The sequence below is a fragment of the Polypterus senegalus genome, chromosome 14, assembly GCF_016835505.1.
Source record: "Polypterus senegalus isolate Bchr_013 chromosome 14, ASM1683550v1, whole genome shotgun sequence".
Taxonomy (NCBI): domain Eukaryota; kingdom Metazoa; phylum Chordata; class Cladistia; order Polypteriformes; family Polypteridae; genus Polypterus; species Polypterus senegalus.
Genome location: NC_053167.1, coordinates 57931796 through 57952965, shown reverse-complemented (window position 1 = coordinate 57952965; position 21170 = coordinate 57931796). Strand labels below are relative to the sequence as shown.

At 36.1% G+C, this 21170-nt stretch overlaps 1 protein-coding gene and 1 long non-coding RNA gene across 9 annotated transcripts in view; one reads left to right on the top strand and one right to left on the bottom strand.

Moving 5' to 3' along the window:
- Positions 1 to 21170, top strand: part of hck (HCK proto-oncogene, Src family tyrosine kinase) — a 128675-nt gene that overhangs the window by 19698 nt on the left and 87807 nt on the right. The gene's annotated exons all lie outside the window — the stretch shown is intronic.
- Positions 1 to 21170, bottom strand: part of LOC120514190 — a 29595-nt gene that overhangs the window by 5699 nt on the left and 2726 nt on the right. The window contains exons 1-4 of one of the 7 annotated variants that reach the window (XR_005630425.1): positions 5281 to 5456; positions 4899 to 5019; positions 3292 to 3353; positions 1878 to 2183 (exon numbers count right to left, since the gene is read on the bottom strand). This is a non-coding gene — a long non-coding RNA (uncharacterized LOC120514190). The other 6 variants (XR_005630424.1, XR_005630426.1, XR_005630427.1 and 3 more) reach the window with 6 other exon arrangements.

Sequence of the window (21170 nt, the reverse complement as noted above, 5' to 3'; positions counted from 1 at the left end):
ATGGTGATTTTAAAAAATGTATTAAAATGTTTGTTTGTAGGCATTGAGTTCTAATGTCTAAAGTATTGAGCCATACTGTTGCTGGTTCAGTCCATGCTACTGACCTTCACTGTGTAGCCATAAACAAGTCATTTAACTGGGCATAGTTTCTGAACTGCCTTTCATGTGAAGCATTGATCAGTCACAGCACAAAAGAAACCCAAACTACATCTAGATGTGAAGCCGTTCTGTACAGTGTGTTCATAGTTCCACAGTCTCTCGCCTCATCTGATTTTAGTCACTTATCAGTCTTAACAGGAAGCCTTTGGACTATGGCATGAAAATAAGCAGGGGCAGACAGCGTGGTCTTTCAGTTCAGGCACTTAAAATTAAGCAGCAAGACTGCTGATTCAGTTTTCACTTTTGATTTACTTTGAGACGATGAGAAAGTCAATAAACATGTGATCTCTAGCTGTAAAGTATATAAATATGGACGATTGTTCTACGTTGTAAATCTCAGTACGTGTTAAGTATCTTAAAATAGTATTTCACTGTAGAAAAATGATATTTAAAATAGTTTTTTTTGTTTGTTAAAGTTTTTTTGAATCAGTTCTAAATCATTTGTGCAAGAAACACATAAAGACTTATTTGTGGGGCTGCACAGTAAAATTACTTGCCTGACTTGATCATGAAGTCATCAGTGTTTTTTTGGCTTTGGCTTGATATTTAAACCAAAGGCATGGATTTACCAGAAAAAAAAAACACGAGTTATTAGCAGGCTACAAACATTTGGCTTTTCCAGCACCAGCAGATGGGGTGAATTAGTTGCTGGTAAAAACTATTCCTCTGAATAATGCAGATATGGAAAGTGCCACTGCCGAACTCCATCTTGATTTCAAGCCCATCATTCTATCACCATGGGCCCAACTGTAATAAATCATATTAACGTTTACTTACACAAACCCCTATCGATGAGAAGAATATGTCACAAGTCAAGTCAAGTTTGTCATGTGTACTCAGTACAGTGAAATTCTCTTGAATGCCATTTGCATTTTGACAATACAACAATACCAACAAAAGATACACACACACACACACACACAGTACAGAATTAATAATTACTATATTTTAACTCTCTGGCATTCAACTTTATCAAAGACTTCCCGTTTTAGAACACAAATATTAAGGTTTCAATGCTAGCAATTGAGTGATAATTCTTTTTCTGCCTACTGCATTCTCTAGCACATTTACAGTGTAAGTTATACAGACTTGTCAGGTATGGTCTTAATAAATATTGATAAAATTTCCTTCAAATGTGAAAAACAAGCAAATGCAGATTTTCATGACTGACTGGCAATTAAAAGTGCCCAGTTTGTTCATGACACACACACGTGAACTTTGTAAATGAGTACACTCACCACAGGAAAGATGAGGCTCAACAAAAACCAGAATGCTGTCTCTGAGCTAGCGATTTAAAACCAATAATAAATGCTGTTGGTACTGTGAGGGGTGGAGCAGGGCAGAGGGCTCATCTAAGGCCTTGGCACTGTGCCCTTGGAGCAGTTTTGACCACCCATGCATATGCATATTATTCAGAAAACATTTAGATTCAGATTTTCTATTCTTCTATATAAAACATCAGGTTACTGTGCGCTTTATTGTCATTTTTAACTCATGACTTTCTTTTTAGTGTGGAAACAAACAATAAGAAAGGGCACAAGTTGCAACTCTTATTTTACCTATTTAATGACTTGATACATTTAAACCTTTGTACAGTGCTAGCTTTGTCAGGCAGTGTGGTATTAGCTGTCATGAAAAGGGGCAAGCACAACTGTGCTGGAAGGCCAGCTTGTAGGTAGTTTTGACATGCCCAGCAATTTTCTATCATTTAAACTGACCTGGTTAAATGTCAAGATCAGCAACTGCAGATGGCAAGTCTAACGTGTGACATTGTAGATACGTCCTTCAACATATAAGGTCTGTAAAGGGGAGACAAAACAATGTCAAAGAGTTAGGGCACCACCCTGCTGACCCTGTATAATTGCAAAGTTTTCAAAACAAAATACACGCAAAAAGTTGTGGATGTGTCTCTTCAGACAAGAGCTCAAAATAGAACTTCTGGTCACATGGCTTCCAGGCAGGAAGGGGCGGGTCCAGGAGGGTGGACAATGGGAAAGTGATGGAATGGCCGCAAGTCTTCCATTCTGCAGAGGGAGGAAGAGAGAAGCCATTAGAACACAGTGCCAATCCCTGGTTCAAATGAGTAATTACCATCACCAGAACCCTTAAGCTGCCTTCCATGTGCATAAGCATGACAGGGCTTACCAAGTTGCAAACTAAACTAACTTACTAAAGACTTTGATCTTAATAAAACTTACAAGGCACCAATGACAATACTTTACATCAGGTTTATTTATACGGCATCTGTTAGACACTTACAGCTATGTAACATGACTTTAGCAAAGACTCTATAATATAGAGCAATAAGTAACCAAGAGAGTATAGAAAGACTTTAAAAATGTATTCTAATATGGTACCATTGCAAAAATACTATCTACTAAAGAAATCCATGCTGAGGACCACCAAGCATGAGAAGAGCTGCACCACAGGTTTCTTTAAAAAATTCTGTAAAAATCCAACTTTTTCACTAACGAAAATATATATCAATTAAGAGCAAAAGAAAGTAACAGAATCTTTTAAAGTTCCATTTACTGTATAATGGATTATAGAAATCAATAAGCCAATCAGTCAATCACTAATTATATCAATAAAGAGCCAAAAATGTCTATAGACCTCTCCCGTAATTATCAAGCATTCTCAGTTCAATTTAGCAATATCTGATGGAAGACAGGAACCAGCCCTAGACAGGGTCCCAGTCCGTTGCTGGGTACACTCAAATATACACCTAAAGTAACTCCTATCAGGCCAGCTAAAAATCGCACATTAACCCAATGCAAAAATGTTTGGGAGGAAAACTGGCATACCTGGAAAAAATCCCATATGAACAACATGGCCATGATTGTAAATTAAGCTTCTGGAACTGTGAGGAAGCATCACCAACAACTGCACTACCATACCATCAATCCATTTATTTTCTAGGTCAACTTATCCAGAGAAAGATTGCAGAGAATGTGTAGCCTACCCCTGCAAGATTCAAGCACAAGACAAAACAAAATCCAGCATGGGGTGAACACACACATAGTGTACAAACACCAGGGGCCAGTTTAGTGTCACCAGTTTACAATTTCTTTGGACTGTGGAAGGAAACCCACACATACATAGGGACAATAAGCAATGCCACCCAGGAAGTACCTGGGATTGAATCCCATGTTAAAACGCAGCAACGCTACCATGCTTCCCCACTGCTATACTACCTGAAAAACAGAAAGAAAAAACAAAAATGTGATTCTGAAGTATTTTCATTACTCACAATAAAGATAAATCATTAATAAAAAGCAATGAGAATAAAAAATATTCTAAACATGTCTTTAATTGAATTGTGTCTAAATCACTCAGCATAAATAACTTGATCACATTTTATAATAATGTTTTCACAAAGTGTCCCAAAGAAAACAAAAAAATAAAGCAAAAAGATAACAAATTGTAGTACAAGACAATGCAATGGTGGCGTAAACCCTGGCAAGAGTGAATAATAATGAGACAGTAGTACATACAGTATGATTGAATATAATAGCAGATGATAAACAGAACACCACATCTAGAATCACAACAGTAGGTACAGGCAATAAAACAACATGGGTGTAGCTGATCAAAAACACAGAAGGGGTCGCACATTTTAAGGTTATACTTAACTTAGACAGCCATGTCGTGTGAGTTCCAATAAGCAGGATTCACAAAGATAAATGAACATTCACCAAGAATGAAAGTAATGTGTGTAGGGAATGTGCCAAAAGTGATACGCATATTAATGTTTAAAAAAATATATGCATAGGACATTATTAAATGTCTATCAAATTTATGGACCTTTGTTTACTTCTCTGCCACATTTCCATCTCAACTGATGCACTATTTTCCTCATTCTAGAAGTATCAAGATTCCCTTAAAGAAGATCTTATTCCCCACTGTGTAAAATGCAGTGTTGCCTGGAAAGTGTAATTTCTCTGATTGTTAGAAATCAATTCTCTTTGATGAGCTCCTCATTTTTATGTATTTTTTTAACTAAGTAAAGTAAAGCAGGATACTAGTGACCACTGCAGTGCTGAAAAGCAATGCCTGTGTCCCTTTCTTCAAAATGCTTCATGCATTGTCTGGTGCTGTTAGAGTGCATACAGATGTCTTCATTTGCACTTGAAATTGTATGTAAATATCGCTGTTGGTATTTCATCATTTACAAGAAATTAATTTATTGAATCTTGTCAAAGCAGCATATCATTATCAGCTCTTTGAATTGTAAACCTGTAGCAGAAGTTATTTCTCAATCAGGTGTGAGATGGCAGATGATGCCACACATTTTAATACTAACAGGCATTTCACTGTCATACTAATATACTTGTTATGTATGGTGTGACCGTGATATATAGCTTCTACTCTATGTTTATGCACCAGCAGAGTCGGCTCTAAGTGGCTTGTTCTGCCGTGGTCTGGAAAAACCCACCACTAAGTAAAGGTTGAAATATGATGAAATATTGCAGATTCGTTACATGTTTTAAAAATTGTGCTCGCATGAAACAATTTTGTAAATCCAACTTTTTGGAGATAGCTACCAAAACAGGGCAGAAAGAATCTCGTCATAGAACACTCACAAACGTACACAAGAAGTACATTCAACAATCAAACTAGCTGAATATCTTTGGAGTGTGGATGGAAGCTGGATGGAAGGAGAAACCTTAGCAAATACAGTAAGATTACATGTACAGGAAAGGAACCAGAGTCTCAGTGTTAATAGATGGTAATGTTACCTCCTCTACTGTCATCGTCTTCTAAAAAGTCTTCAATCCTTTATCCAGTAGATGATTACTGGGAACTAGTTGCATGGCAAGAAGTAACCCAACATGGGTCACTACACTCACACTTTATCTGCTTTGTTAGAAAAAGAGGGCAGGAGGGCAAAAAAATTATAACATTTAAAATGTATCTGAATGCGATATTAGGACAGCTTTTCTTTTTGCTAAATCAACAAGCTTAATGAAATGAATGTTGTCCTTTCTTTTTGTCAAACTTCTTATGCAGCGTGCTCCTCATTATACTGATATAACACAAAATCTGAACATGCTTTATAGAAATTAAAACAACTGAAACAGTAAAAGGTTGGAAAGTGAACTTTTGTGAAGTTTTTATTACCTTCTTTATATGTTTTGTTGAAGATGAAATCAATTGCTTATAAGATGGGAGCCTAATACAGGGTGACACAGAAAAACGGTAACTTTTGAAAAACCCAATGAAAATAGAGGAAATCCAACATAAAAAATTTATTGGTAGCAATTGAACCACTACAACTTGCCTTTTAAGAGACAGTAATCCAAATTATCAATGTCTGAAAATTACGTCCTGTAGATGGTGTCCTCCTGTACGTATGCATTCTCCCAATCTGCTTTTGAGGTTCCCCATTGATTGCTGCAACATCTCAGCTGGGATACCACGAATTTCGTCTTGAATTCTTTGTTTCAATTCATTCAGTGTCCTTGGCCGAGTCGTGTAGACCCGACTCTTAAGGTAGCCCCACAAGAAAAAATCACAAACGGACAAATCCGGTGATCTTGAGGGCTAGGGAATGTCACCGAATCTTGAGATGACATGGTTACCAAAGAATTCTCGCACAGCTGCCATTGATTGCTTGCTATTGATTACTAAATTACTAAATGGCGAGATTGTTTACAGCTCAAGGTCCCTGTTCCGCAATGCTGCCAACTGTACATGGCTGCCACTACGCATTTCAAAAGTTCACCCTGCACATTGTGGTCTTCAGATAATACAGTACTGTGTTTTGACAGCAAAATACTTTTATTTACAAGTACAGCAGATGTTAATTCTCTAAAGAATATTAAGGAAACCTGATAATCACAATGTGAGTTTCAAACAGTCTTAAAAATGCAAATAATTGTCTCAGCAGGAAAGAAACAAAATTTAGGATAGCAATGAAAAAAATAAGCTACACTAGTCTTTGTATATTTTGCAGTTTTATATCTTCAGTAATAATACAATCACAGGAAAGAAACAGATTACCATGTCTTCTTTGAAACTTAGTAGTTGCAGTGGAGTTATCTCAACAATTATCTTTTTTGCTTGACATATGTTAACTTTGTCTCTGAGGGTAGATACACATCAGGCAAAGCAAAACTTTTAATTTTGTTAAAGAGTGTTTGAGTTTGAAATTCATTTAGCAGGGCAGAATAGATACAAAACAACAGATGAATTTGATGGGTTGGTGAAAATCATACGCATTCCTTGGAAATATTCAGAGAAGCTATTTGCAAATTAAATGTAGTAAAAAAGGAATGTAATAATCACATGAAGGAGAGGTTACTTAAAAAGCTGAAGATGATGATATGCTTTATCAAAAACCAAAGTAACAGGCATAACACTTGTAATAAACATTGCTAATTCTTGTTTTTTTTTTTATTGAAACAAATTAGCACATGTGAACACCAAGGGCGCATACAGCCGCTCTGACCCCGATACAGACAGGCAGGACACGAGTTTCAACACAGCACACACATTTATTTACAGTTGGGGAGCGTTTTACCCTACTCCCCACAGCACAGTACACAAAGCTCAGCACAATCAGTCTTTCCTTCCTTCCTTTCCACAGTTCTTCCACTCCCTCTCAGGCAAGCTTTGTCCACGTCCTCCCGACTCTGGTTCCCCGAATGGCGTGAGGCGGCTCCTTTTATTCAAGTCGTGGGAGTGTTCCAGGTGGCTCATCAGTATTACCTGGAATCACTCCCAGGTGTAGTGGAAATTCTCTGTAGAGCTGTGCAGCTCCCCCTGGTAGCCCCCACGGAACCCAACTCCAGCTCCCAGTACGACCTTTGGGAATCTGTGATGCCACATCCGCCCAGGAGTGCTGCCAGCTAGCGTCCCAGGGGAGGTATTGCTTCCTTAATACTCTCTCCCCCCCCCGGACCTTTCATTCCGTTGCCATCCCATCCATCACACACTGCATGAAAGAAAATAGTGTAATGTTTTTGACTTAACAAAGAAAGCAGTGTGAAGGTTACCATTGCAAGAAGCAGCTGGGGTCACCATGAAACAGTTTAGTTACTCTGAATGTGTCTGGGACATCATCACTGGCACAGTTTTAAGATTTCCCTGTATTGTTAATTTATGTTTTTTAAAACAGTGAAAAGAATGATTGCAGATTATTTGTATTATAAGTTTGTCATCCAAATTAGTTTTGATTGCATATTTCTATAGTTTACACATTTTCATGGCAGTGTTGATGGGAGAACAAAGACCCACAAAGAAAGAAAGTAGTTATACTGGGTGGTCCAGATCTAATTATGAAGATCCTGATCGTCTGGATGACTTTGATTTATGCGGGGATGATTCTAGTTCGGCGCGAAAACAATTCTTCATGTCGTCAGTTCGCACACTTCTCAATGGTCCGGGATTTTTCGGGTGATTTTCTATGTAATAAACTTAATAAGTTATAGCGTAATGAAAATTGCATAATTAGATCTGGATCACCCTATAGTTCTGTAATGCTATGCATTTTAATTAATTAATGAATTATCAGGAAAACTCAAAAATAATATAAGACTAAAGGTATGTGAAAATTAATGTATAAATTGTTTTTCTGAGTCTCAATTGCATCAATTGGATTTCATATAATGTGTCAACTTCACTGAGTACGGGCCATCCTAATAATGTTTAGCATATTAATAATAATAATGCTAATGTTTTTGTGTAGCACATTTGAAATCGAAGTGATCTTTCATGTAAAGGGACAGTCTTCTGTGCAGTTCTGCAAAACTGAAATACTCCTGTCAGTTATTCTAGTTGAAATGGGAAAAGTTGGAGTAAGCAAGTTAGAATATGGACATAACCTTGTAATATGTGTTTTGTGCAAAGGTTTCACTGTGTGTGTGAAAAACATGCTCTTGACTGCTGTGCCTTTATTTTAGTCAGTTATATTGTTTTCTCTGCTTTCAATAAAGTTAGTATTGTTAGTACTTATCAACAACACCAGTGAAGATAAACTCCTACTGTGCTGTACATACAACTTTAAATAGCTCTCAACTTTCAAATATAATTAACTACAGGTGAATGATATGTTCCCTGATTTGCTGGGGTTTAATGAGGGAAGAGTCCATAACTAAACATAACCCAGGAGTGTCAAACTCAGACTGTGAAGTGACACAGTAGACACATTTTGAATTAGTATCCAATCACTGGTTCTAACCAGCTAACTTAGTGCTATTTCCATCAGTGTCTGTTTGTCATATAATGACAGTTTCAATAAAATATGTTCAAAGAAAGAGTGAAGGACTAGAAATACTGATCTGCTCCAGTCTGTATGCATTTGGATGGTGTTTTTAGAAAAACAAAATTCACAATAAAAACAGCTGAGGTAGCAAAAAGAGAGCAACAAGCCATGGAATTTAATCTTGTGGTTTATTATGGTATAACTTCTAATTAAGGAATTTGTTGGAGCGAATACCTTCCAGCACCTGATCCCGAGGTCCCTAATATAAATAAAAGATCAGACATGGGCTGCTGCTTGTTTATGGAGATGTGGGATATACTGTAGGTAACAAAATGCAGACAAGAAGATGGTGTTGCTCAGCTGAAACAATTGGTTCTCGTTGTTGTGTAATAGATCATCATTGTGGCCCTTATCAAAGTGTATACATCAAAAAAACTAAGTTTCAAATGGCCACAGATTATCTGTGTTTCCATTCATTCATTCATTCATTCTGAGACCTACTCAAGCCAGTTCATAGCCTCAGGGGACTAAAGCCAATCCCAGCAGTGTTGAGTATATGGCAGTAAACTCCCCTGTATAGCAGGGATACCTATACGTTGTGCTTCTTAAAATACAATCAGATAATGCGCTTAATACTAATAATTTGCATCGGTATCTTTTGCGTGGCTAATTAATTAGTGGGAAAATTCATTAGGAAATATACATTTCCAAAAACTGTTTTTGTCTTTAGATTGGATAGAACTTTTTTCCTCTTTAAATAAATAAATAAATGTACACACACACTTTGGGCTGAACACACACCAGAATGACTATAAAGCAAGAAAATTAAAATGAAAGAAAACCTCTCTCTAGGACTGGGACCACCAAGTCAGAAATTATGCAGATGTATTACTGTTTGTATAAAGGAGCCATGAAAACGTTTCTTGACACACTTCTGCTGAATTATTTGTTAGTTGAAAGTCCTCAGTGTAAGTATATCAGGGAGAGCATTTGTAGCATTGTTCATAATGACACTCAGCTTTGTTTTAATTCTCTCCCTCGCTAAGACCTTAAGGGGTCCAGAGTGTACCCCATTCCTGCAATAAGTGAACAGCAGTTTCCTACTGTAGCCCACATCTTAACAGTTTTATTAGATTGCATAAAAACTATCAGAAGATGCAGATATCTTTAGAAATTGATAGGTAGTTCCTTTTAAATAAGAGGAAGCCCTAGTGTCCGTGTTAGGTTTCCTATAGTGGAGTTGTAAGAAGTTTTGCACATGTTACAAGTATTTAATCACTACGTATGTATAACAGGTTCATTTTTCTTTTTCAGGTCTCACTTTTAAAATTGCTAGCTCAATATGGATTGTTACAACTGGTCTCAAAAATCCAAATTGATTTAAAGTTATCTTATATTGTGAGAATTTATCAGAGTCATTTCCCTAAAGGAATTAATGCATACTTACTCATTATTATTCAATTTAGAATCTAAAGGCAAACTTTTCAAGAACACTTTGCTTTTTTTTGTTCTTTATTTTGCCTTATACAATTTCTTGTATTACGAATTTGCTAGTTTTTGCATACCCCTTGGGGTCAGAGTGCAGGGTCAACCATTGTACAGCTCCCCTGGAGCAATTCCAGGTTAAGGCCAAGGGCCAAGCATAGTAGGATTTCTTTTGGCAGTGACAGGGATTCAAACATTGCACACTCATTCTTGTGGACAGGCCAATTATTTCTTAATTTCCAAGATAATTGAGGCAGTTATGGAAACACAATCATACAATAAACACAAATCCTGTATTGCTTCTTGTCTTTATAAACTTAAACTTCATCTATTGAGAAGCATTATTGTATGTTGGCTTGTGACGTTTGGCCAAACAAGATGCGTGGAGTGTTCAGGCTTTCAATCTTCCTTTAGCTTTATTTCAAATAAAGTAAAATATTTTAATGCCAAGAAGGTTCAGGTTGCACTGACATCTGGTATTCATACCAAGAAGCTGGTCTTTTAAGACTAATGCTTTTACAACTATTCCTAAATGCTGATATCTGGACTCATTTTTTTATAAATTATACATTGAGATCTTCCACATACTCAAATTGTGAAAAATTGACTGTCGATATTTTATATCACATGAAATAAATAAATGACTGTGTGAGTCAATATCAGCAGCATCAGCTCAGCTCTCATATAGTGTCATGCAAAGTGTCCACAGGCAGACCCTGGACACTCAATTAGATGGCAAACAAATCAGTATATGGGTGAATGTCTAGATAAAAGAAATTTATTTACATGATTGTTAGGTTTATATCACCTGTCCGGCATAATTACTTTATTGATATTAACATTTTATTTACTTTTTCTTTTTTTTTTAATTTCTTACCATTGTTTAGATATATGTTGGAGGCATCAAGAGCTGCCATTTTAGATGTTGTTGTTACGACGGCCTGAAATCATGACCTTCATACATGTGCTTATGGTATCATGGAGGAATGGTCATATCTGTTTGTCAGCCATTCCATTCTGAGTGTCTGTCTCCACTTTACTTCTGACAAAGTAAAGGCCATTTTCTCTAGTGTTTCTAGTATGGGAAAACTAGTTTGTTGTCAGGGTTATTTTTCTTTTGGTTCTTGTTTTGTTTTTGGTTAGAAGTCTGTATATCAGTAGTGATAGCAACCTTTGGTTAGTGCATCCTTCTTGCCCAGACTGCTCTTTCTATTTCTCACTCTTAAAGTATATTCCTACACAAAGACCGAATCGCTGACAACAGTTATTGTGCAATGCTACATGCTTACTAGAAATGACTTGCTACTTTGCTGTTATTTCTGACATATGCTAAATTATTTGTAAAGTGGTTAAATATGAAGGTATAAATCTATTACCAACATTAAGTTAATGGAGCACCACTGAGCAGCAACAAGCTGTAAACTCCTTTAATAAGCCATTTTAAAGCCTAAAGTTTAAGAGAGTATTACTTTTAAAACACGGATACACAGTTTATATATAATACCAAGCATTTAACTTTCCCTATCAAAAAAATATAATTCATCTCGCACTTTGGACAGAACTAGTTTTTTTTTTGCTCTCCTTAGGTATATTGACTTTCTGATTTGCAAGTAAAATTAAGTTGGATACTTTGCTCCTTTTGCAAAGCACATATTTCCTCATTTATGTTCATCTAACCCGATGCTGTATATGAGGAGTAACTTTTAGCTTATCTGTCTAGTTTTCTGTGTTTGTTGTTCTGTTACTAAGTATTATTTGTCTTTATGACATTAGCTTTAAAAGGGATTGTTGTTTTGAAAATTGCTTGGAATATTTAGTAAAGAGAAATTCATTTCTTGCAAAGATTTTCTGATAAAGAGTGTATAAAGATAAAAATACATATCATTTTTCTTTTAATATTTTACACATTATAGATTAATAATTGATATTTTTTAAAATAGCATGGTCCCCAGTCACATGTTTGTATGATTCCTGTTCTGTGAATAATTCAGGAAACCTCAGGCTGATTTTTTTTTTTTTTAATTTCCAAAGTCATTTATTGTTTTCCCCGTGTCTGCGTGGGTTTCCTCCGGGCGCTCCGGTTTCTTCCCACAGTCCAAAGACATGCAGGTTAGGTGGATTGGCGATTCTAAATTGGCCCTAGTGTGTGCTTGGTGTGTGGGTGTGTTTGTGTGTGTCCTGCGGTGGGTTGGCATCCTCCCCAGGATTGGTTCCTGCCTTGTGCCCTGTGTTGGCTGGGATTGGCTCCAGCAGACCCCCGTGACCCTGTATTCGGATTCAGCGGGTTAGACAATGGATGGATGGATTTATTGTCTTTATAGAAGCCTATGGACAAAACAATTGCCCTGTCATTACAGTATCTAGCAGCATGTCCTTGTATATAAAATATTCATTACATCATCAGCATTTGGATAAAATTAAGGGAGTAGACCATACAGAAAAAATAGTACATTATAAAGAAAACATTAAAATAAATGTAAGCATTTAAAGCTATGGCAAATAAATTTATGAATTTTTTAGAAATATTTGTAAGTCAGGTAACTAAATATTAGGATCAGTTATAAGGAAGAATAATGCCCTGATTGTGAAATTGGCTGGAATAATGATCTGCAGCCAGGGTGGTCCCTCAGGACTGTGCTTGAACACAACTGGCCTACACAAATGTTTTAATGTTACTTATTTATGTTACACTTACTTGTTGTTCTGTTTTACACAGATATTTATACAACTTAACACAATTTGGGCTTTAAAAAAAGACAGCCAATCATTTTCCAACCAGCTATATCCTAACACAGGGTCACAGGGGTCTGCTGGAACCAATCCCAGGGCAGGAACAAATCCCCAGGCAGGGCACCAACCCACTGCAGGGCACACACCCGTACACTAGGGACAATTTAGGATTGCCAGTGCACCTAACCTGCATGTCTTTGGGCTATGGGAGGAAACTAGAACACCCGGAGGAAACCCAAGCAGACACAGCAAGAACATGCAAACTCTACACAAGGAGGATCAGGGAAGCAAACCCAGGTCTCCTTACTGTGAGGCAGCAGCTCTACCACTGTGCCACTGTGCCGTCTGCTTTATAATAAATTTTATGCATTAGTGTTTTTATTTATAATACTTTCCCTTTCAGCATACTTTTGAAATATATGTTGCAGAATGTGGCAAAAAAGCTACAGTGCCTTTCAGCTGTTTCATAGTTTGCTTTTAAGGTCTGTAAACACATAGCTTTAGTTTATAGATTTTTGAAATGCTCGTGTAGATTGTATTCAGCCATTCTTAAAATGCAATACATTTAATGTATAATTTATTTCCTTTGTGATTTATTTTCCTTTTTGATTCTTTTATTCAGAGTTGCATGCTCTAATTACAAACAGTATCTGCAGTCAACAAAACTTGAGAACAACAAAATGAACTCTTCCTCTTTTTGACCCGTTTCATTTCATAACTTGCTTCCTCAATCGTGTTTTATTTTTCTCACTATCAAATACTGTCTTTGTTGCATTCTCTGTGTATATATACCGGAGTCAAATGTATTCCTCATATCATAAAACATGTGGATATGTATTCTTAATGTTTGTGCTTACTTTTTACTAAAATGGAAAGCCTGCCTTTTGCTATTCTACTTCTTGGTGATCTTTATACTGTATCTCTCTAAGGCAAACACCTGAATGGTATTGTTTAGCCGAATACAGCCTGTAACAAGAAATAATTGCATCTGATCTGCTCATTATCATTAAGTTTAACCCACCCTTACCTGGTGTTATAAGCACCTATTAATACACGTCCCAGTTAATGTCCTGTTTGAACATCCAACCACGCACTGTCCATCTGTTCTTCCATGAGAGGCAGTAGTTCCTAAACGGTGTCAAGAAAAAGGAAGTATTGTTGATGCTACTGACAATTTTAAATGTGATATATGGAGACAGGAAAAGGTACTGATGTCGCTTGCAGTAGATGTTTTCCAAAGAAGTGACAGGCATGGCTAGTAAGTAACTACAGGCAAGCTTTCCATAAGTGCCTGTACAATGGATAGTAGTATCAACAAGGCAATCAAACAAGAAGCAGCAAAAGTGACCAGCCATTATAGTTGATGGTGTCCCATACCAGACAAACTAATTTGGCCAAGTGCTCTGAAGTCTGTCCTGATTGCATAGATATCCGTATCATCACCATTTCCATTCAGGTGGTTATTACTAAAGATTAACCCATGTCTGTCTATCCCCATCTAGACTGCTTCATCACGGCACCAATCTTGAGCTTGGTTAGAAATGCGGTGTAGTTAGAGACACACATTATAATGGTATGAGTAGAGTACAACATCTTCAAGGCTTTTGGCCTTACATTCAAGATGTTACTCAGTATGATTTATTGAAGCAGCTTCTTTTATATTGACTGTGGAACACACCGATGTAGGTGTTGTGACTGTGATTGATTAACCAAGGCCCCACACCTTTTTTGTGGAATACATGAGTGCCATTGAATGACATCTCTCTCCAGAACAATTATGAGAACAGCATGTAGAATCCACACAATTCAGGTTTCACAGTGGTATTTAATCACTTGCAATACCCCTGTATATTTATATAAAACCTGAACATACTATTTTACAAAACATTGAAGTATTCAATATGTTTACAACACAATCAGAAATTGGTATCAATTATAAAGGATGACATAATTTTTGAAATATGAGATAAGTTATTGTGCTATTTTAGTATAACAACAAATGTCAAGTGTATTCAAGTCAACTTGAATCTTGTTTTCTCAAAAAAAGGGAGTTTAAAAAGAAAGCACATAGCAAGACTTAAATGTCACCAAAAGCCAAAAAGAACATTCATGTTGATTTGCAGAGCCTCATTTGGCCACTAGTACATGCTGCAGTTCATTGTATTTATTAGTTTATTGTGTTACCTGTGTTAAACCATTCATGGAATTTCCTATCTTCATACTGTTATCATCATTTCAGATGTTGCAATTCAGCTGTAGATCAAAGGCTTCTTTTGAAGATTGTTTGCAATCTTCCACTCTGCTAGTGACTAATTTTTCTCTTTTCCTTTATGCTGCATTTTGAATCTTGTCATTTTAAATCCTGAAATGTGACAAACTTGGGGTCATACTGTTTATGTGAATGTCAAAACATTTTATGTTGCCTCCAACCTTCTAGTTTACATTTTTCAATCATTGTCTAATATTCTTGAGCATACAGAGGTGAATATATAGAAAAGTGTTTAAGAAGGCTAGTAAGGTGTTGAGTTATGCAGTCCAATGTGAGGAATACAAGTCAAGGTAGATTATGCTTAAACTGCAAATTGAACTTGTGAGGCCTCATCGGTAGTACTCCGTGTAGTTTTAGTCTCCACATTGCAGAAAAACATAGCTTTTTAGTGTAAGAAAGATGAGATTAAGAGGTGATATGATCAAATTGATTAAAATTATGAAGGAAACTAGTAGAGCTGTTATTTTAAAATACATTCTTCAGTAAGAATACAGGGACACAGAAGGAATAGAAATAGGGTAGATTTTGAACAAACATTAGAAAGGTTTTCTTCACACAGAGAGCCATAGACACATTGAATAAGTTACCACAACGTGTTGTAGACAGTAGAATGTTGTGGAGCTACAAATTTTGCCAATGTTATTTTTGAGAAATTGCAGAAGGTGAATAGGATTGTCAGGCTTGTTGGGCCGAATGGCCTGGTCTTTTCAAAACTGTTCTAATGTTCTCATTAAATTGGTGTAGCAAAAAATTTAAATTTAAAGAATTCACCCTTTCTTGGAGCTTTCAGTGATTTTTTTCATTCTGGAGTGGTAGCGGACAAAATGGCAGTTGATCCATCCATCCATCCATCCATTTTCTAACCCGCTGAATCCGAATACAGGGTCACAGGGGTCTACCGGAGCCAATCCCAGCCAACAAAGGGCACAAGGCAGGAACCAATCCTGGGCAGGGTGCCAACCCACCGCAGGACACACACAAACACACCCACACACCAAGCACACACTAGGGCCAATTTCGAATCGCCAATCCACCTAACCTGCAAAACAGAAATGTGAAAGGAAATAGGAAGCATGATTTTGTGTTGTAGTATTTGTGTCTTAAAGGTTTTATCTTTGTGTATGGAGCAGTATATGAGCTTTGTGCAATACATAAGTGTACAGCTTTAAGAGATTTATCCAGATTGCTATGCGATTCAGCCTGACTGGAGATTCGATGGAAACAGGAAGGGATGACATGAAGAAGCCTTGTCTTGCACTGTGTTTGCAGCAGTTTTGTAAGCAGTTGAGCAAGAGAAAGTAAAGCTGTACTTTTAATAAGTCAAAGGTGAACACCTGCAGTTGAATATGTTTTGATGGCTAAGAGGCTCATCCTTGTTAAATACATCAATTATTACATTAATCAGTAATACATTTGTTATTTATTGAAATCACATTTTCAGTTATACTATAATAGGCTTTAAGTGACACTACCCACTCCTATTCTTCAATCAATATAAAAATGAAGTGTGATGAATCTTAATTTTCAGCATCTTAGATTTTAATTTCATTTATGAACTTTTTGAATTTACTTCTTTAACATTTTCATCATTACTCTGGTGACACCATTTTGTTTCTTATTTTGGTATGGTTGCCACCATTTTGTGTATCATTCTGTGCATTACCCTGTTGTTTACTGTTGCTGTGCATGTTGCCTGTCAATGTGATGATGAAGTCACATGACCTATTATGACATCTTTTTGTACTTGTATACTTATTATACTTGTATAATAAGATGGAACCACGCAGCTTCTGACATGCAAATATTTCTTAAAACAGACAATAAAGATTAAAATTGTTTAAGTTCGATTAGAAGAAGCTAGTGTGAGGTGTTTGCAACATTTATTTTTAGCTATGATTTTTAATTTAGTGTACTGGCATTAACAATTGGTTTTAATGGCTAGTACTGGCATTTTTAATGGTTGTTTGTATCTAGTCCACGGGTGTCGAACCCCAGTCCTGGAGGGCCGCAGTGGCTGCAGGTTTTCATTCTAATCATCTTATTAATTAGTGACCAGTTTTTGCTGCTAATTAACTTCTTCTGCCTTCTTGACTTGACTCAGGCCCCTTAGTTAGTCTGTTTTTCCTTAATTAGCAGCCAAGCAAAAATGAGACAAAACAAGCCACCACATGACCAGATCAGCTGTACCCATCACACAATATCTGAAAATAAAGAAAGGTGAAGGTCTTTGTAAGGTTGATCTCTCAGGTCACCAAAACATTTTGACAGTGTTCTGAGAGAAAACAGAAAAATCAACAGTTTTGGAAATGTCTGCTGTGGTAGAATGAGAGCAGCAGCAACAAGCTATGGAGTTAAATAACGGGTGTAATTAAGAATCAAGTTTCTCATTAAGAGATTGGTTGGAGTGAAATTGGTTGGGGTTTGAAATCCCAGTTTAGCTGGTCATCTGTTGGCTCATTTCTCATCTTGTTTCTGTTTGAGTATTTAATAAAGAAACAAATAAATTCATAGGACATAATCCTTAAAAACAAGGCTATTAAAATGAAAGGAAAATACGTTAATTAGCAGTGAAAACTGTTCACTGATTAGGAAAAGGGTTAGAATGAAAACCTGCAGCCACTGTGGCCCTCCAGGCCCAGAGTTCGACACCCCTGTTTAAGACTATGATTCAACAGCTCCTCTTTGTTCCTTCCACCTCTTTGTCATTCTTCCATACTACTACATCAGTCATTTGCTGGGGAATCATAAATGTTTTTCCATTTAGATTTCTTTATATTGGTCAATGAACTAATCTCTATCACGGTAAACAGCAAATGTCTATAGGTTTTACTAATTTAATCATACATTAAAAGCACACTATGAAATAGTTCAGTGGTAAGGCTGATGAACCCTCCAAAGACAAAACATAATATTTTAGTCTAAAAACTCCTATATGAATAGACAACGGATGTTACACCTTTTTGCATTGGCTGCATACATAAGTAAAACAGCAAAAAAAAATATTCTTGTAGAGGAAACCTTATCCAGTCTAAATACTAGTCCTGAAGTTCTTGTAATTTTTCATCGTGTAGTGTTTACCTATCATAATATTTCCAGGACTTTTTACACTAAACATAAACATAAGGGGAAAAATGACAGGAAGTCATGCCAGAGCTCTTTTTCCAAGAACCACTTGTTAATTGTTCAAATGATAACATAACACTAATTGTCCCTTGATGTTAAAGCCATGGAATTTGTTGTAAATAATTAACATCATTTATCCACTGGCCATTTCAGCCTCATCAACAAGTCTTATCTTGGATCACATATCATAATATGGATGGCAGTAGATTTTTATCAACTTTCTCTAGAGCTTTTGTCATAGTTCCCTCTGCAGCTCTGCTGCCTACTCCTTAGCAAGTAAATACCAAAGTTATAAATAAGCCCCCTATCTTGCAAACCATCTCGGCTTAGACGAGTGACTTAGTTATAGCCAGAGTATACCTACAGCACCATGTAAGTAGCATTGTGGCACTTCTGTCATGTTTACAGGTTTGAAATTCTATAACGCAATGATTTTTAATATATCACATTTTAAAAATTAGTGGTTTTTGATGTAGTAGTGTTGATGCAGATCTTTTTTTACTTTTGAACACATTTATTATGAATGAATGTTAAGGAAACCCTTCTGATCCTAGTTACCTGTTCATGTAAAGCTACTTTTAAATCAAATCAGTATTAAAAAGTTCCTTCATATTTGGTGTGTACTGTGCTACATATCTAGCCTCAGGTTCGTTCTGGCGACTTACAGCTGTATAAAAAACGGTGATGTTTAAAAAACATATAACACTAGTTTATTACATGTACAAGCACACAGAATTCCAGTAATTGTGTTGTGTGTGTGACAGAACTGCAGTATGCTATGTATTGTGTAATGTGTTGCAGCATGTGCACATTGATTAATAAATGAAAAAAAAAAAAAACAGTGACAACTAACAGTTTTGCAATTTCCATACAGAGTTTCAGTCTCTATGGTTAGGCTTTTGCTTCTTATTTTTTTGTTCCACTACTCATAGCCAATCTTGCTTTTGCCTCGATATTTTCTGTTGAAGCTGGGTGAGACTACACAAAATGGCTACTACTTGCTGTAACTTGTTTACGCAGCAGATAATTATTTTTACACTTTCCAATTTTTATCCTGAAATCTAAAACAATTTTTAAATAACTGTTCTGAGTACACAGCAATCAAATTACTATACATATAGACAAGCCAGTAAAATGAATTTCTTGAATATTTTTATTGATTTAAATTTGCACTGAAACCAATCTAATCAACCATAGAAATTAATTGTCGAGCTTGAGCTTGTTTTGAATGATACTTAACACTATGAATAGGGCTTCACTTTACAAAATATATAAATATTCAGAGAAACACTGTATGAAATAAAATAAATAGTTTTAAAGTTTGTAGTATTAAGCACATGAAGACACAACAAAGCAAAAGAACATTCTCTTCTTACTTGTATCATCAGTCTGAAAGGGCAGACTATCAAGTTATACTCCACAAGGTTGTCAGTCAGTCAGTCATTTTCCAACCCTTTATATCCTAACACAGGGTCACGGGGGTCTGCTAGAGCCAGTCCCAGCCAACACAGGGCACAAGACAGGAACAGGGCATCCACAAGGTTGTCTTTGACATTAGTCTTTACAATGTATGTGACTGATTGCTTATGAAAAATATGTTTTGTAATTCTAAGGCTGTATGATGTGCTTGCAGTTGTTTATGGGTTCATAGAGTTGATATTGTCAAATATACAGATTATAGTAAAATTTTTACTATCGTGTGCTATTCAATGCCACTCTCAGGCACCATGGACTGTGAGTATTACTGCCGTACCTTGAAACTTTTATCTTCATTACCCTGTAACATATTCATTCATTCATCCAATGTTACTTCTAAAATTACCATATGCCCCATGGTCTCTCCCAGCATTCAGGGCAGATCTAGTTGTGCTTTACTGGGTCAGTTTTAGGGCAGATGATTGCTATATGACCCTCAAATCTAGGGAGAAAAACTTGTGTAAGGGTGATAAGTTAAGTGTGGATGACCTGCTCCAAACTGATATTAATTTAATGCTTCACCTAATGAAAGGCTTGTTTGAATTGCTTACTATAAGAAAACCCCCATTAATAGTGCTATATAGAGCTGTTCGCATTTTTTTTTTTAGTTAATGTCTTAAAACTCAATAGAAGTACATAGCTTTATTGTTAAAATTCATTAATGAAGAAAAGCCATTCACATTTTTTTGCACTCATGTTTCAGCAATGGTTGTAAATAATTGCAAATATTACAATCCATAAAGGAGATATATAATCAATTATTAAATAATTAATTGATTACATTAAGGACACCCGCTTGTTCATTAAGCCAGCAGGCAATAGCACTTTTGATTGATAGATAGATGGATAGACAGACAGACACTGGGTTGTACATGTTGCTGTATTTCAAGTCTTCAGCTTTTATAATAGAAGAAATGTGACACTTCCTACTGCATGCTATATGTCTGATGCCATCCCCATCACATTATACTCTATCTGTCTATCTATCTAGCTATCTATCTATGTATTTATTTATTTAAAGAGCTCTTGTAAAAGGCCAAATTTCTTCCATGGGACAAATAAAGATCTATCTATCAGGTTTCATTGTACTATCTAATTTATTCATTTACTATGTAATTTCATTTTCTAAAGTATTTTTTACAAATTCTCATTAGTAAAGTCATTACAGTATACAATATAAAAATAAAGATTGAAGAACTTGACCTCTCTGGTATGCCTATGTGTTTGTGTTCTTGTGTGTGTGTGTTTTCTTTTTCTGTCACTTTTAATGATATTATTAATTTGTGCTTATTTCGGTTTATTACATATCCACATCTTACATTTGTATTAATTGGCTATATCTACGTACAGTATGTCATGCAATATATGTCTAGTTGCAATAATCTCCTATTCAGCTTTAAAATCTGGCCAATAGGTTTTGCAAAAGCTAAAAGAATCCAGAAGATTTCAAAAGTAATTTTAAAATAAAAAATATTTTGTTCTTGAATGGTTCTAAAAAAACAATTAGCCAAATGTCCAATTCATCCAAAATAAAGGTAAGCATATACTGTGTGACCGTGAGGGGCACTCACTTAAAGGGACCCACAAACACCACAGTCCAGTCATGAGGGCTTTTGTTTATAGATAGAAAGGTTCCAGGGTGGAAGAAGGCACAAGTTAAATAAAGAGTCCCCAATTCAATATTATGTTATTCTGTCCCTGGCCTACCTTCTCCTGCACTCT